This window comes from Dendropsophus ebraccatus, chromosome 15 (assembly GCF_027789765.1).
Source record: "Dendropsophus ebraccatus isolate aDenEbr1 chromosome 15, aDenEbr1.pat, whole genome shotgun sequence".
In the NCBI taxonomy this organism is placed as follows: Eukaryota; Metazoa; Chordata; class Amphibia; order Anura; family Hylidae; genus Dendropsophus; species Dendropsophus ebraccatus.
This window is the reverse complement of record NC_091468.1, coordinates 72,269,595-72,282,763: the sequence shown is the minus strand read 5'-3', so window position 1 is coordinate 72,282,763 and position 13,169 is coordinate 72,269,595.

The following is a 13,169-nucleotide window of genomic DNA, read 5'->3' as shown; positions in this document are numbered from 1 at the left end:
CTGGTTTTGGTTGCAATACTGACTGAAATATACGTAGTGTGAACCCAGCCTTAAGAACTAAGTCAAGCACTCAAGTGTTTGTCAAAGATTTCTACTGTCTGCAAAACGTGTACTTTAACCTGCAAAAGCTCCTGTACCCATACTGAAAAGCTCCTGACCATCCTGTCAGTATATATAGTGAGTATACAGGGAGCTGCTGTCAGTATATACAGTCAGTATACAGGGAGCTGCTGTCATTATATACAGTGAGTATACAGGGAGCTGCTGTCAGTATATACAGTGAGTATACAGGGAGCTGCTGTCAGTATATACAGTGAGTATACAGGGAGCTGCTGTCAGTATATACAGTGAGTATACAGGGAGCTGCTGTCAGTATATACAGTCAGTATACAGGGAGCTGCTGTCAGTATATACAGTGAGTACACAGGGAGCTGCTGTCAGTATATACAGGGAGTATACAGGAAGCTGCTGTCAGTAAATACAGTGAGTACAGGGAGCCGCTGTCAGTATATACAGTGAGTACACAGGGAGCTGCTGTCAGTATATACAGGGAGCTGCTGTCAGTATATATACAGTGAGTACAGGGAGCTGCTGTCAGTATATACAGGAAGCTGCTGTCAGTATATACAGTTGTAGTGGCCAGGGGTGACCTTACTGCGGTTGCCGCGGGTGACGGTGGTACTCCGAGCAGTGTAAGGGGTGTTAAGGCCTTGGCCCCTGAAGCAGACTATCATGTAGATGATGTTCCTAGTTCCTTAACCTGGTTGCCGGGTAATAAGTAATCCATAGACACAGGCCTTTCAATGAACAGTGCTTTTACTAGCAGGAACTTGTAAGTGACAGGATACAGTTCAGTAACAGGCAGACTTTTGGGGAGTCAGTGGACTAGCAAGCTTCTGGAGCTCCAGGGCAATAATGCATCTTTAGAGTCTTTAGTGTGTTGTGCTGCATGTATGCCGGCTGTGCAGGTGTGTGAGGAAGAGAAGACAGACCTGGTTTTTTTGCAGTATAATTGCGAGGTCCTGGAACTGGACCGGGGGACCCTGTGACAGGAAGCACGGACGTCTTCTGTAATACAACTGGGTTCTCCGGACACAGGATACTGAAGAGAGGTCCACAGCGTGCAGAGGTTTGGACTTAGGTCTAGTCAGCTTCTCACATAGTGTGTGTGCAGACACTTAGATGCTGCCCTGGGTAATGCCAGGCTTCCACTGACCAGGGATCTGGAAGATTCCCTGTACAGGAGAATTAGCTCCACCCATTGATGACATGCCTCATCACATGCACCAATCGAGCTAGCTTGCTAGTGCTCCTTACCTCACAAGGAATGCTGGGGGACCAGCTTAAGGTGGTATACACCAAATTACCACTTTTACATTACCACTACAATACACTAAAGGGAGCATGGGACCGAGGAACAGACAGACAGCATATACCTGACTGGTATGTTACACAGTGAGTACAGGGAGCTGCTGTCAGTATATTCAGTGAGTACACAGGGAGCTGCTGTCAGTATATACAGTGAGTACACAGGAAGCTGCTGTCAGTATATACAGTGAGTACACAGGGAGCTGCTGTCAGTATATACAGTGAGTACAGGGGGCTGCTGTCAGTATATTCAGTGAGTACACAGGGAACTGCTGTCAGTATATACAGTAAGTACAGGAAGCTGCTGTCAGTATATACAGTGAGTACACAGGGAGCTGCTGTCAGTATATACAGTGAGTACAGGGAGCTGCTGTCAGTATATTCAGTGAGTAGTGAGTACACAGGGAGCTGCTGTCAGTATATACAGTGAGTAGTGAGTACACGGGGAGCTGCTGTCAGTATATTCAGTGAGTACAGGGGGCTGCTGTCAGTATATTCAGTGAGTACACAGGGAACTGCTGTCAGTATATACAGTAAGTACAGGAAGCTGCTGTCAGTATATACAGTGAGTACACAGGGAGCTGCTGTCAGTATATACAGTGAGTACAGGGAGCTGCTGTCAGTATATTCAGTGAGTAGTGAGTACACAGGGAGCTGCTGTCAGTATATACAGTGAGTAGTGAGTACACGGGGAGCTGCTGTCAGTATATTCAGTGAGTACACAGGGAGCTGCTGTCAGTATATACAGTGAGTACACAGGGAGCTGCTGTCAGTATATACAGTGAGTACACAGGGAGCTGCTGTCAGTATATACAGTGAGTACAGGAAGTTGTGGGGGGGGGGCTAAAAAACCATTACAGGCAGGGGTGGGGGAAATTGAAAAGGGCAATATTCTTAGCGATCCCTGAGCCAGTGCTGCGCCCCATCATGGAGCTCCCAGACCCCACTGGCTGTCGTCATCCCCCCGGTTCCAGATACATCACAGACTTGTGGGATTTAGCCCATTCAGCCAATCAGTGTCTGCAGCTTGTCCCGCCCCATCACTAAGTGGCTGAGCAGGGCATCTGTCAGTAGCAGGGCAGCTGTCATTAGGGTCGTGACGTAGCCGGCTGGGAGCTCAGAAGACAGCTGGGAGGGTCCAGGAGTGGGACGCAGCTCTGCGTGGGCATCGGGACAGGTAACTTTGACCCCCTGTCCGTAACAGTTGATTTCCCGGATGGACTTCTCCTTTAAGTAACCATTGCGATCAACAGGACGGCTGTTTCAATTCAATAATTTAAATATGGAAAATCTTTGTTCAGCAGATTACATAACAATGGTGTCACTCCTCTCAGCCATAGGACGCAGCCTGCACTCCCCTTAAATTAGATTCTTAATGGTTTACTTGAAGCTGCATGTCGGTACTTTTCAAGTACATTCCTATTATTTTCCATGGATTACTCCACAAGTAAAGATAAAAGTTAAAAATAAAACTCCCCTGATGCTTCCATTGCATTGCTTCACTGATCTACATAGTCATTAACCTTTCAACAAACTTTGCATAAATCAATAGTGTAAGCGATAATGAAAGAAAAATTATAATGCATTCTCTCTCCACTACTTTGGCTTGTTTCCAACCTCTTGATTATATACTCCGAAAAATTGCTAATACCATTCTCCAAATAGGAAAGGGGTCAGCTCGGTGAGAGATCGGGTTACAAGCTGCCCATATAAGTCTATGGAGTGGTGGAAGGGAAAGAAGAAGGTATCTGCAAAGTGAGACGAGGACAGAAAGGAAAGAATCACTCAACATTACTAAATACTAAAAAGTCACTGTCATTAAAAATAACTTTTGACATATCAGGTATAACCAAGTATATCCCTGTGATGACCAGGCCAATTTTCTGTTTTGCGTTCTCGTTTTTTTCCTCCTTGTGTATAAAAAGCCATAGCACTTGCATATTCTCACCTACAGACCCACAGGAGCCCTTTTCTTTTTTTTCTTTTTTTTGCGACACCAATTGCAATGACAGACTTAATTTTCCCATAAAATATGCTGTGAGACCGGAAAATAAATATTTGCACAGTAAAAAATAATTTTTTTTATTTTTTATTTTAGGTACTTTAATGTTTACACCATTCAACCTATGGGAAAACTGAAATAAGTATGATTTTAACAATAGGAAAGTAATATAACTTTTATTTTATCTGACTGCTTTAAAAAAAAGATGAAAAACAAAAGTGTTTAAAGATCCTCTATTCCCATCCTTATAGCGCTTTCATCCTTTGGTCTTTAGGGCTGTGTGAGGTGTCATATTTTTGCGCCACGATCTGTACTTTTTTCGGTTCTTACTTGTGTATACGCAACATTTTGATCACTTTTTATTCCAATTTTTCCAGATTTATTGTGACTAAAAATCAGCAATTTTGCACTTTGCCTTTTTTAGCACTTTTGTCGGTCACCGTGTGAGATCAGAAATGTAATTATTTATTAGTTTGGGTGATTACTAGAGATGAGCGAACCGGGTTCGAGTCAATCTGAACCCGAACGTTCGGTATGTGATTAGCTGCGGCTGCTGAACTTGGATAAAGCTCTAAGGTTGTCTGGAGAACATGGATACAACCAATGACTATATCCATGATTTCCACATAGCCTTAGGGCTTTATCCAACTTCAGCAGCCACCGCTAATCAAATTACGCACGCAAAGGCAAAAATGTTTGTTCATTAATAAAATGGGAAAAGGGGGTGATTTAAACTTTTAACATGTTGGGTATTTTTTTTAACAGCAATTTGTAGTTTTAGGGGACTTCTATGTTTAATTGCTCACAAATGTCAATGCAGTACATTTGTAATCGGCACTCGATCACTATGGGCTGCTGGAGCCCATAGTAAATGACTGCAAAGCTGGGATCAAGTGTAATGGGTCATAGCGTTACTGATGTCAGAACTGCGTCGGTGTCCCGGGCTCTGGGCAGCCGCCGCACCTGCTCTCCCTGTCTCTTAACGGCTGCTAACACTTGAACCCATGTGCCCGGTGCAACCTCATCTTTGGCCCCCTGTGGCGCCTCACCGCTCCACGTTCCAGCTTGCTCTCCTCCTGGCTGGCGCACATGTCCCTGTGCTAGCTGTCACAGATTTAAAGGGATAGGACGTCCCTTATTGGTCTGTTGCACTAAAGACATCCCTTTAAATCCCTGCCCTGACCGTAGTGTTGGAGCTTCTGCATGCTTCCCATATGTGTGTGCTCCCAGCTCTTCTGTGATTCCTGCTCGTGATTCCAGACGTTCCTGGTTCCAGCTATCTGTGGATTCGGTCTGTGAATGCTATGCCAATTCCAGCCGGAGGTCCTACTGTGTTCCAGCTTTCCTTGCTATCTGTCTCCAGCTGCACCTTGCCTGCCACCACAAGCCAAGCCAGGGGTAGCGACCTGGGGTCGCCTGCCGCAGCAAGTCTGTCCTTCCTGCCTTCCTGGGGTCACTAATGAAGACCGGCAGCCCCTTAGACTCCCAGGTGCGCTATACGTCATAGCTAGAGGCGGTACAGTGGATTTACGACTCCAGTCGTTACAGTAGGCTCCAACCATGGATCCCAGCAAGGTGCCTGATATTTGTGAGATCGCTAGAGTGGTCGCCCAGCAGTTACAGTAGATCCAGCAGCAGATACAGCAGTTTGTCTGCGGATTTATAGCAGCTTGTCCTGGCACAACTGGCTCCACCAGTACCTCCACCGCCTCTGGAGCACTCCAAGGTGACATTTATCATTAACCTCGCTGAAGAGAGGCCTTGGCCTGGGAAACACCTCTGTGAATTTGGGACGATCCGATTACCGCTAATCTCCAGGCCTTCCTATCAGAATTCAATGTGTGGAGAACGCCCTCCTCAATCTACATCAGGGGCACTCCTCTGTTAGGAAGTAAGCGGTACAATTCTGCACAATGACCGCCAAACTGGACTAGTATAATGCTGACCTAGTTGACACCTTCAAGAAGGGCCTTTCCAGTAGCGTGAAGGAAGTGTTATCCAGCAGAGACTTCCTGACCTCCCTAAACAACCTGATCCATCGGCACGTACAATCTTATTTGAATTTGTGAAGGCGACAAATGGAAGACCACTTTTAATACCAGGGATTGGCACTTCGAATACCAGGCTACCAATACCATAGCATACCCAGTTCCACCCTTGAGTCCTGCTGTTTCACCCTGCCTGTCTCAAGCTGTACCTGGCCCGATGTCACTAGCAAGTCAAGGCAATGCTAGTGACCTTGGGGTCGCCTGCCACAAGGAGTCCATCCCGCCTTGCGGTGGGCACTGGTCCGTCATTAGTAGTGGTGGTCCAGTGGATCCAGTCATTACAGCTGAGGCCCGGCCAAAAGTACATTTCAGTCCTCCATGATCACTTAACAAGGGGGGCAAGTGATGAAGTGTGTGGATACAAGGATAGAAGCCAACCCGGATCAGCCTGGCAAGGAAAAGATTCCTCTTAAAGCGACTCTGTACCTACAATCTGCTCCCCCAACCACTTGTACCTTCGGATAGCTGCTTCTTATCCAAGATCTGTCCTGGGGTCCGTTCGGCAGGTGATGCTGTTATTGTCCTAAAAAACTACTTTTAAACTGGCAGCCCTGTGCCAAACTGCAGTGTCCTAGAATATCTGTGCTCTAACCTTGCACCACCCCTTCGTCCCTCCTCCCCACCATCTTCATCATTAGGAATACCACTGGCAGGACTTTTCCTATTCCTCTGCAGTGAACATTGCACAGGTGCCTTAACGATCCAGACCATGTGCCGTGTTCTCACAGGTGAGGAATAGGAGACAATCTGCCTGGATCATTCCTAATGATGAGAAGGGTGGGGAGGAGGGACAGAGAGGGTGTGCCAGCCTAATGCATACACAATCTAGGCCACTCCTGTTGGGCACGGGGCTGCTAGTTTTAAAAGATGTTTTTAGTCCAATAACTGCATCACCTGCCGAGCAAACCCCAGGACAGATCTTGGATTAAAAGCAGCTATCCGAAGGTACAAGTGGTTTGGGGGGGGACAGATTGTGGGTACAGAGTCACTTTAAGGTGAAAGCGCAACAATCAAAAAGGCTTGTATGCCGCACAATGGGAACAGGTGTTAAGAATGTATAACAACGTTTATTGTAAAAAAAAAAACAAAAAAAAAACCTTGTTTCAGCTCTCAATCTTATGGAGCCCTCATCAGGCCTGATCCCTGAGACTGTGAGACCCGGATCGCTTTGTGTTTCTTATGATGAACGTCATTGTTTGTCAGGCATTGTTATGACCGCTTCCCATTGAGCGGCATACTTGCCTTTTGTTTTTTCTGGATTCGCTTTCACCTTGAGAAGAGTCTTTTCCTTGCCAGCCTGGTCCGGTTCTGGGTCGGCTTCTATCCTTATTGTCAGTTTCTCATTAGTTCTATCCTAAAACCATAAGGTGCGCACAGATTTCCCTCTGGTTCCACATTCTTTATATTATTATCCTCTCTATTTTTTCGCTCTTCCTTTTTAGTATTTCATTTATAAACCATTACAGAAAGCCATTTCCCTTCTCGCCGGGCTCTGACTCATTACAAGAGAACGTCTCATCAGTTCACTGACCTGCAAACTGATGTCAAGCATGGCCGGGATCGCAAAATCAATATTAACCTCATTTCAGCTCCTCACAAGACACGACTACTTGGGTTCTTTAAACTTTGTAACGTCGGCCACATTGGTAAATTTACGTCATTGCTGATAAATACTGTAGCTGCATTCTTACAATGCAGCGTAATAATATCTGATTTGTGTTCTGCGTCCGGGGGGGGGGGGGGGCACTGCAGATAAAACACATCTGACACTTCTGAGTGATGCGACCGTGACCTGCGCTCTCCATCTCTGCATGGCTATACACATTGGAAAACTAGAGCAGGATCACAACACCGCTTCTGCACCAGCATTGTAGACAGGACACCGACCACAGACACTAGTGCTCAATCAGGGGTCAGATATGGTAGATTCACCTACAGCTGGAGCCACAACTAAAGAAGTCATGTAGTACAACATCTCGCTGTGATAACGTGGCCACAGTACACAGCTTTGCACAGATTAAACTACCCCCCATAAAACCAAAATCTAGGGATGCTTTTATGCATCCCTAGCTTAAGTATAAGTATCTGTATGGTAGCCAGCCGTGTATCAGAAACGATCCTTGTATTAGGGTACAAACCCACTTGACGTATTTGCTGCGTGAATCAGTCTTAAAAATAAGCAGGCAAAACGCAGGTTGGCTTTATACAATTGTTCTGCGTTCAAAAATACGCAATTGCCTGCTTATTTTTAAGACTGATTCACGCAGCAAATACGTCAAGTGGGTTTGTACCCTTAAGGTGTAAATTATCGGCATTGCAATTTCTTTATTATTAAATCATTACAGGACGTGTTTTGCGCTGGTATGCAGTAACCATGATGAAGCACAGTCCAGTGCAAAACACGCCGGCTTTTAATGATAATGTAATGAATAAGTTATGTTGTTGTAAGTAATTGGAGCGCCGGTTCCTTCAGACGGTTACACAAGGATTCCGTCTATCACATATTTCCTTATACCATAAAGCTGGTGGAGCAGAGGAATAATTTCACACAACCTCATTTTTTTGCTATTTGTTAAACCTAACCCAGTTTCTTATAACCTATGGATCCTTCTTTGATCTTTGTTTATGCCGGATACATCAAACACTTGGGAGTCTGTGTTCCTCTGTCTGTGTTTTTCTCTATAATCAGCATGAAAGCCGCAGCAGACACGCTGCCCGAGCCTCGCTCTCCCCAGTTACCATCCATCCTATGGATTTCATATAGGAATAATTATTTTGATGTCAGAATTTTTATTTTTTCCATCAATACTTCTACAGATAATAAACCTGGGAGAATATTCTGGATCTATATCCATGTTTATCAGACACAGGAATTCGTCTTGTTATTAGAGATAATGTGGTTTTCATTTAACGTTCATCTGTCTAGACTGTGGATAATTGTAGTTACTTGTCACTCTCCATCTCTTCCCGTCCCTTATTCACTTCTATAACCTAGAACATTCTGACAACTAGAGACGAGCAAACTTTTCACAAGTTCGGTTCAGCAAGTTCCAAAAAGTTTGATGCAAAGTTCTCAGAGGTGACAGTTGCTCAGCCAATCACTGGCCACAATGCTGTCCCAACAGTCAGTGATTGGCTGAGCAGGCTGGAGGTAACCGGTAGGGGGACACTGGGAGAGCACAGTCAGGTGAGCATACCCCTTTTTATGTTTTTGTTTTGCGGCTATTAACTTAACAAACCTAAAGTTCGAAACTAGTCTTGGTTTGTAAGGTTTCATTTACTCATCTCTGACAACCTTAAAAGGGGTTTTCTGAAGCAAACATTAAATGCAGATCTGTCTCTTCCCCCCCCCCCCCATATTCAGTTGTATATACTCAACCTATTGCATGCACATATCAACTGCCCCCCCCCCCCCCCCCCCCCACGCACACACACACACACACATACACACGTTCAGTAGTGTCTCCCTATACATCATGTACACACTTGCAGTTTTTACTATACACACACGGACACTGGCTGGTGAGGGACTCTTATATGCAGTACCCTATCTATTAAAGATGCCAATCCATTAGAATAGAATTGGAGGATGTCATAAAATGAATACAAGTTGTGCAGCCTGGGGATGTGACTCCAGCCTTCATAAAACTACCACTCCCATCATGCTTCATGCTTTCTTGCCTGCGATAGAGCTTCTTTAGGGTGTGACTAAGCTAGCGTTGTATCCTGACTTCGTATTCCCTGGTTTCCTGATTTTGGCTAGACTCTGACTATTCTCCCCGACTTCTGATTTTGTACTGCAATGACTGATAGTTACCGACCCGGTTTGTTTACCTTGATTATATTGTGTTTGTTCTGTCTTCTTTTCTGTATTTCACACATCCAGGTCAGGGACTGTCACCCAGTTACCTACTGCTGTCTAGGGCAGATGGTGGTAAGTAGGCAGGGACAGCGGGCAGGTGCCAGTGCAGGGCCTCACCTCTCCTGTTAGTCTCCCAGCCTAACAGTTGCAATGCTAAGTAAATGTGAGATACTTTGATGCCTGATTCTTCCTGTGTGATAAAGACATCTGATATGTTGAGCAAACTCTCCATGATATCAGGCGACAATGATCCATATATATTCCTGTTAGTGTCCTATTATGCCGAGCAATTACTGTACGTGCTGAGTCAGGCCGATTCGGGAGGATATCACTCTGTGCAGTAACAACAACGATCGAAGAGCTGATCATCCACAGATCGTTGACCACCAATGATTTGTTAACAAATCATTGGTGGTTAGCTACACATTATTATTTTCTTGACACTGTCATAAGTCGTCGGCTGCACATCACTACTAAACGCAATGAAGTTATACTTACCTGTCCCGGCTCCCTTGGTGTCCTGCTGTCTTTTCCCTATGTTCTCTGCTCACCGCAACCACTGGTAAAGCTTCTAAAGCAGTCTCTGAAGTGAAAAGACGCTCAGCCAATCACTGGCCCTGACGCTGCCCCATGTTGGCCAGTGTTTGACTGCGTAGCCTATCACTTCAGAGACTGCTTTAGAAATGCCAGCATAGGCCAGGGGAACAGGCAGCAGGACACCGGTGAACCTGGAGAGGTAAGTATAACTTTATTTTCTATACCCAGCAAGGGCTGCACGCACATTGCTAAAGTCCTTGCTGCGTGATCATCGAGCCGTGTACTAGACTTAGTAAGTAAGCGCCAATCTAGCAGATCACGTGCTCTCTTACATAGTGTATTACACGTGTAATTTGGCCATTACAGGAAAAAGTCCCCCCCAACAATCAACTACAATTAACCAATCCAAAGCTATACAGATAAGTGGTCAAAGATACAAATCATATTTTTTAAGTAAAATTTCCCAAAAATATATATATTTTCATAAATAAACTGACAATCTGAACAATTTATCTGGAGCATTGTACATTTATGGTTTAGTTTGTTTATTACTATCATTAAATGTTTCTGTCGTTATTTATAATCTTTTTCTGCACATTTCTATCCAAACCTTCTCGCTTTAGTTCTGTCTCTTTATTTCAATCAGTTCTTTGCCGTAATTTGCTTTATTACTTTACTTTAATGAAAAGCACATTAGAATTGGAAATGCACCTTTGGGCTCCGGCGTAGTACAAAACACCTATCAAATGGCTGTCATAGGAGGTAAGCCTCAGTGCGTTCAGCTCTCCGCTCGCACCGACCGGCTCATAATAGTTTTATACTTGTGCAGAAATAATTACTTTATTAAAATGTAATTTAATTTGCCTTCAAATCCCTAATCTCATTCGTCTGATGTCCTTTTCATTCATTCAGGGACTGCACTGCTCCCTTTTTTCTTTTTTTTATACATATACAGCCATGTTAAAGTGACAGTGCCATCAGAAAATTATTTAAATGTTTTTTGTTGAATATATTTTTAAAGAATTTTTGGTGACATTTTTCCTATTTTCCCATGTTTCTATCTATATTATACAATAATCCTGATATCTTGCAGTTCTCATTCTCACCACTGGGGCTAAAACTAAGCTGAGACTTCCTGTTGTGTCTGTGGTGATAAGAGGAGACTGCAGTAAAGTGATCTGTACAGCATTGTAGCGTCATGTGACACCAGTAGATAGAGGTGACAATAGCAGCTCTCTGTGGAATGACCTCTTCACAGGTCACAGCAGTAATGTCTCACATTCATCTCAAGGGGCAGAGTCTGTCTATTGTCCTCTATGTCCATGAGTTCTGCTGTAAAGCATGTCACTAAGTGCTGTTAAAAAGTGCTCAGATAAAATGGCCACCTCTTTAACAATGTACAAAAAGTGAAATATAAAAAAAAGTTAGTCAGAAAATAGAAACAGATTAGAATAAAAGAACAAGTTCTAGTATCTGACTCTAATCAGTAACAGAAAATCTAGGTTACACCGTCCCTTTAAATATGTAGAATGTATGTACCAAGCTATGGCGGCAGATAGATGATAGTAATAATAGGCTGTGAAAAAACAACATAAATGTCATCAAACTCAAACAAAGTAATAAGTGCTCAGGTTTTTTGTATGTTTTGTTTGTAAACCAAGCCGCCATTTACAGGTAGATGATATCAATCTCCGTAATGTATCGCGGCAGACGGGCTTGAGATTTTTTCTCTACTGTTTTGCCTCACAGGTATGGAACGAAATCATAAAACTAGACAGTAAATGAGCTGTCACCCGGCACCTAGCGCTCATGTTACCATTCTTATTAACCTGATGGATTGGATGGTAAGAGATGGAAACACCAAAAAAGTGACAAGTACGTCCAATCTCTGTTCCTGCCTGTCAGCCGTTCCTTTGTTCTGCATTGTCTTTGCGGAGAGCCGATGGCGGCTGAAATAATAGGAGTCTGTAATGGAAAAAAGTGCAAACGCTTTTGTATTGTTTAAAGTTTAGTTGGTCTCATACTGAACACACATTTTGGGGAATATGATCCGATCGGCCTCCCTGGCTGTCTCTGTGTTACAAAGGATTTCCAAAAAGGTTTCTATAAAAGAAGAGCGGGTGTTATGGCGAGCGGCGTCTGCACATAGCTCATCATGCACATCGCTCCCATGCAGAATGCGGATTGGCCCGGGATGGGCTGGATAGCAAACATTTAGTGTCATGCAAATCCAGCAGCTGCATTCATTAAGTCACTGGCATGCAAGACTAGAAAAAGCTTCAGAATCAATCAAAATCGCCAATTTATTAGTACATATTGTCTAACAGGACTGACGAAGGAAGGGAGCGTCTAATAACGCAGATGTCTCTTCACTAGTCAGGATCATGTGGTCGCTTCTTGTAAGCTTGCTTTTGTTTTGTTTTTTAAGGTATAAAGCTGTGTACTATACTGAGGATTCACTGGAAAGAAATCCCTGAATCTAATAGTATCTGAATAAAGGGAATCTGTCCGGTCGGTACCAGGTACAGAGGTACAGACACAGGGAGATAAAACAAGTGATGCCTTTGTCTTTACTGATTTGCCATTTGCAGTTATAAAATTGCATTTTTCCTTGAACGTTGACATGCTGCAGAAGTGATGCTGAGCCGCAGCATGCACACCTCCTCCCCAACATCTCCCTATCTTGGCTAATTGATGTACAGTGCTGGAAGCTCGACCCTAGATGTCAATTAGTCAAGACAGGGAGGCTTGCATGCTGCGGCTCAGCATTACTTCTGCTCCCTTGATGTCTGCGATGGGAGGAGAGTCAGGAGATCCCAAAACAATAGATGCTAAGATATTGGGAGGTTAAGCCAACACTAATGATGCAGGGTCAGCAAAAAAAAAAAAAAAACATTGCTCATAACAATAGGCTTTAAGCCCAGTCGTGCAGTTTCCATGCTCCATGGTTATTCTGCAGTTTGCAGAGGTGATTAAGTAAAATACGTGTATATATATATATATATATATATATATATATATGTATGTATGTATGTGTATATGTGTGCATATATATATATATATATATATATATATATATATATGTGTATATATATGTGTGTGTGCACAATTGGATGGTATTGGATTACATTACATTACATGAATCTTGGCCGCAGTAACAGAAGCTGGAACTCTCCATGATATTTCCCACTTTATCTCCTCATAGAAGGTTATTCCATTCAGAGTCACAAATTTCCTACACACTTTGAAAATCATGGTCAACCATATGATCTTTATTGCATTATTCTAGGGCGTCTATGTACATATAGGTACAGGACAAGGACATATTTATCATCTCTGGAGGTGAACAGTA